The sequence below is a fragment of the Belonocnema kinseyi genome, chromosome 1 (assembly GCF_010883055.1).
Source record: "Belonocnema kinseyi isolate 2016_QV_RU_SX_M_011 chromosome 1, B_treatae_v1, whole genome shotgun sequence".
Lineage (NCBI taxonomy): Eukaryota > Metazoa > Arthropoda > Insecta > Hymenoptera > Cynipidae > Belonocnema > Belonocnema kinseyi.
This window is the reverse complement of record NC_046657.1, coordinates 28,398,867-28,404,242: the sequence shown is the minus strand read 5'-3', so window position 1 is coordinate 28,404,242 and position 5,376 is coordinate 28,398,867. Positions and strand designations below refer to the sequence as shown.

At 20.5% G+C, this 5,376-nt stretch overlaps 1 protein-coding gene across 1 annotated transcript in view; it reads left to right on the top strand.

Moving 5' to 3' along the window:
* Nucleotides 1–891: 891 nt before the first annotated feature.
* Nucleotides 892–5,376, top strand: part of LOC117170556 (E3 ubiquitin-protein ligase arih1-like) — a 16,068-nt gene continuing 11,583 nt past the window's right edge. Inside the window, exon 1 of the mRNA XM_033357387.1 lies at nucleotides 892–1,059. The gene's annotated coding sequence lies outside the window, so the exon portion shown is untranslated. The remainder of the gene's footprint in view (nucleotides 1,060–5,376) is intronic.

Below are 5,376 nucleotides of genomic sequence, written 5' to 3'. Positions count from 1 at the left end.
ATCAAGTCTTCACCCCGACTGTAAATAAATTATTTGTGAATATATATATTTTAGAGAGCAGAAATGTATAGACGAATAATTAAAAAAGTATATTATAAGGCGAATGATCAATGTTTTAATATTATTATTACTATTATTAGTCAAGTAATATTATTAATCAATGTTTGAAATGTGCAACAAATACAATTGTTTATAAAATTAATTGACTACGTGAGCAAAATAAGCAATAGAAAAATATGAATACAAATCAAACTGTTTTAAAAATACTCACCTTTATATTTAATTTTCCTAATATTAAATTACATGTTTTCACTAATTTTTTGAAATTACTAATTACAGCTGTTCTTATTGTTACTGAAAACTTTGTTCTTTCTTGAATAGTCATAAAAAGTATCAAGTTTTTAATGAATTTTATTTTTGTTATACATAATAACACAAAGACAGGCCTATTTGATCGAAGCGCCATCTATTGGATTTATTTGAGTTGGGGCAATGCATCCGGCTGGCTGGCTCTAAGTGAGGTGGCGCATCTAGATTTATAATATTTTTGGTTTTTCTGTCAGTAGGGTCTTTTCAATGTTCATTTGTTATTTAATTAATAAATTCACATTTTCTACCAAAATTAGTATACAAAATTCAATCTAAATTTGGAAAAAGATTTCTTCTTTATATTTCCTTATACATTATTTTCTTCATGAATTTATTTACAAATAAAAACGAATGAATAAGTGACTAAAATTTTTAAAAATCGCCTTACAATATCGATTAATCGATAATGGAGAAAAAAGAAAGAAAATGCTGGAAGAAAGTAAAAGAAGAGAGACAGACAAAGACAGGTCCTGAGTCCTGACAAGCATTTTCGCAGCATTGTTTTCGCATTGCTTATCACAACTTTACATGGCATTTTCGCGAGCGTACGTCTCTAGGTTTCTAAAGAAGAAATCTAATTCGCCATTCATTTTTCTATTTAGAAAATAAATAGAAACAATTATAATGTCTTCTATTTGTATTGAATAATATTAAATCGGAGAGAGAAGAAATAAAAGTGTTCGAAAAAGAGTAAGTCAACAATTCTCTAACATAACCTGCAAAATAGAAATTGTTTGATTGAATATATCTCTATATAAATAAACATTCTCATTTCCTGGATTTCCCCGGCTGATTAACTCATTAGTGATTGCCTTTTATAGTGTTAGAATAAACATAATTATGTCGAAAGTCAGCGAAAAAGATGAAATTCTTAGAGACCGGAAACTGCGCAATTACCGGATTCTCTCTTAGAATTCGGTGTAATTCTGATTATTTCAGTTTAGTTTTGATTTTTAAATTCAGAATTTAATTTATAAATTTGTATTTATTTGAATTTAGGTTAGGATAATTGGGAAATAAAATATTCTATTTAGTTTTATCGAATTCTCTAGAAAACAATTGAATTTTTATCCGGAAGTAATCGTGTTTGATATTTCAATAAAAAGAGATTAATGTTTTATAAAAAAGAGTTGAATATAAAAAAAAGGGTTTTGCGAAAAAATAATTGTATCCTAAACTTAAAGAAATTAATTTTCCAAAAAACAGTTGCATTTTAACCAAAAAGGAAGAACTTTCGACAATAAAAAGCTGCTAACAAAATTAAATTTTCTACCATTTAGTAAAATTTTAAACGAAGATTAATTTTATATGAACAAAAAAAAATACAAACAATAATTTTACAGAAAAAGACAAATTTTTAACAAAGTGAAATAATTTTCAAAGAAAAACATAACGAATTTTTATTTTAAAAAACGTTGAATTTACAGACACGAACATTAATTTTCAAGATGAATTTAAACAAATTTTAAACAAAATAAAATAATTTTTAATTTCGTGGTTGATTGTGCAACAAAAAATATAAAATTATATTCAACATAGAAAAGTTTCATAATTAAATTTTCGAAAAATGATTAATTTATAATAAAATAATTTAAATAATAATTTATAATCATTTATGATAAAAATTGGAATTAATGAAATTGTAAGTTTAATTTTTTTTTTATTAAAAACAATGAATTTCCAAACACGAAAAATTATTTTCTTCCAAAACAGACAAGTATTTAACAAAATAAATTACTTTTCCGTCAGGTATTTGAATTTTCGATTAAAAAAGAATAATTTACCATACAAAAAACGGATTTTCTAACAAGAAGATAATTTTATACCAGAAAGACAAATTTTTAACAAAATGAGATAATTTTCAACCGAATAGTTAAATTTTCAACAGCAAATTATTAGCTAAAAAAAAAAAATAGAAAAAATTCGAGATTTTAAAAAAATAAAAATAAACTTCTTAAGAAATCTCGATAAATTGAAAATGATGTTTATTTTTAAAAATTAAATTTAATAGAATAATTAAAAAGATTTACAAAATTGTCAACAATGAATCTGGAATATTTTAAGGTAATATTTTGTATTTTGCAGGATTTTACAAAATTTCAGGAAATATTTTATGAATAAATCAAATAATATAAAAAGATTTTTTAGAAAATTTGAAAAAATGTAAAAAAATTAAAATTCGAAATAATCTAAAACCAGTAGATTTTTGAAGATTTAGAAATAACATTTTAAGGATTTTTAAATTCTTTGCAATTAAAATAATTTAAGATCTAATTAATTAGAGTATTGACTCAAATACAATAATTTTAAAACCACGTAGTTGAATTTTCGATTTAAAACATAATTTGCAATACAATCTGAAATAGTTTAAATTTTCAGATTAAATAAAATCAATGTTCTACTAAAAAACGAATTTTGAACTAGAAAAGAATAATTAAAATTAAAAAATGGAATTGATTAAATTTTCATTAAAAAATAAAATTAATTTTCTACTAAGACGAGTAATTTTTAAGCAACAAGATAATAAACTTGAAAAAAATGAATTTTTGAACAAAAAGATATTTTTATATAAAAAGTACCCATTTTTGACCAAATTAATTTATTATTAAATGAATTTTTAACCAGAAAATTAAAATTTACAATCAAAAATAAAATTGATGAAATTTTCAGTAAAAAAAAAAAATTGTACCAAAAACAAAGAATTATTAATTTAAAAAATGTTCAAACGAAGAATTATTTTCTGCCAAAAAAGTCAAGTATTTAAAGAAATTCATTCATTTTTAACCGCGTAGTTAAATTTTTTCTAAAAAAAAAAAATAATAATTTTTAATGCAAAATTGAATTGGTTTAATTTTCAGTTTAAAAAAATTTTCTGGTGAAAAGTTAGGTTTCACAACAAAAAAAAACAAAAAAAAACAAACAAATTTTAAACAAAAAGCTTTTTTTACAAAAAATACCCATTTTTGACCAAATTAATTTATTATTAAATGAATTTTCAAGCAGAAAAAAATAATTTACAATCAAAAATAAAATTGATAAAATTTTCAGTAAAAAAAAAATTGAACCAAAAATAACGAATTATTAATTTAAAAAATATTCAAACGAAGAATTATTTTTTGCCAAAAAAGTCGAGTATTTAAAGAAATTCATTCATTTTTAACCGCATAGTTTAATTTTTTCTAAAAAAAAAAAAATAATTTTTAATGCAAAATTGAATAGGTTTAATTATCAGTTTAAAAGAAATTTCTGGTGAAAAGTTAGGTTTCACAAAAAAAAATTTTTAAACAAAAAGATATTTTCTTACAAAAAATACCCATTTTTGACCAAATTAATTTATTATCAAATGAATTTTCAACCAGAAAAAAAATAATTTACAATCAAAAATGAAATTGATAAAATTATTAGGAAACAAAAATTGAAACAAAAACAAAGAATTATTAATTTAAAAAATGTTCAAACGAAGAATTATTTTCTGTCAAAAAAGTCAAGTATTTAAAGAAATTCATTCATTTTGAACCGCGTAGTTTAATTTTTTCTAAAAAAAAAAAATAATAATTTTTAATGAAAAATTGAATTGGTTTAATTTTCAGTTTAAAAACATTTTCTGGTGAAAAGTTAGGTTTCACAACAAAAAAAAAACAAACAAATTTTAAACAAAAAGCTTTTTTTTTACAAAAAATACCCATTTTTGACCAAATTAATTTATTATCAAATGAATTTTCAACCAGAAAAAAAATAATTTACAATCAAAAATAAAATTGATAACATTTTCAGTCAAAAAAAAAAAAATTCAACCAAAAACAACGAATTATTAATTTAAAAAATATTCAAACAAAGAAATATTTTCTGCCAAAAAAGTCAAGTATTTAAGAAAAGCATTAATTTTTAACCACATAATTGAATTTTCAACTAAATAAGAATAAATTATAGTACAAAATTGAATAGGTTTAATTTTCAGTTTAAAAAAATTTTCTGCTGAAAACTTAGTTTTCACCTAAAAAAATGAATTTTCAAGCAATAAGTTGATTTTATACAAAAAAATACCAATTTTTGACCAAATTCATTTATTATTAAATGAATATTCAACCGGAAAAAATAATTTACAATCAAAAATAAAGTTGATAAAATTATTATTAAACAAAAATTTAAACAAAAACGACGAATTTTTTATTTTAAAAGTATTCAAACGAAGAATTATTTTCTGTCAAAAAACTCAAGTATTTAAAAAAAGTCATTCATTTTTAACCACATAGTTTAATTTTTGACTAAAAAATAATAATTTACAATACAAAATTTCATAAGTTTAATTTTCAGTTTAAATCAAAATTTCCGCTAAAAAGTTTATTTTCACTTTCAAAAAAAAATTAATTTTTAAACAAGAAAATAATTTTATACAAAAAAAATACCAATTTTTGACCAAATCCATTTATTAATAAATTAATTTTCAACCAGAAAATAATTTACAATCAAAAATCAATTTATAAAATTTTCAGTTAAAAAAAAATATTTAACCAAAAACAACGAACTTTTAGTTTTAAAAAGTTCAAACGAAGAATTATTGTGTACCAGAAAAGACAAGTATTTAAGAAAATTTATTAATTTTTATCCACATAGTTGAATTTTTGACCAAAAAAGAATAATTCCGCTAAAAATTTAATTTTCATTTAAAAAAAAAAATGAATTTTCAAGCAAAAAGACAATTTTATACAAAAAAAGGCCAATTTTCGACCAAATTTATTTATTCATAAATGAATTTCCAACTAAAAAAGAATAATTTAGTCAAAAATAGAATTGATAAAATTTTCAGTAAAAAACCAAATTTTTAGTTAAACAAAATTCAAACGAAGAATTATTTTTTAACAAAAATTACAAGAATTTAAGAAAATTCATTAATTTTTAACTGCATAGTTGAATTTTCAACTCAAAATAATCATTTATAATACAAAATTAAATAGGTTTAATTTACAGTTTAAAAAAATGAATTTTCAAGCAAGAAGATAATTTCAC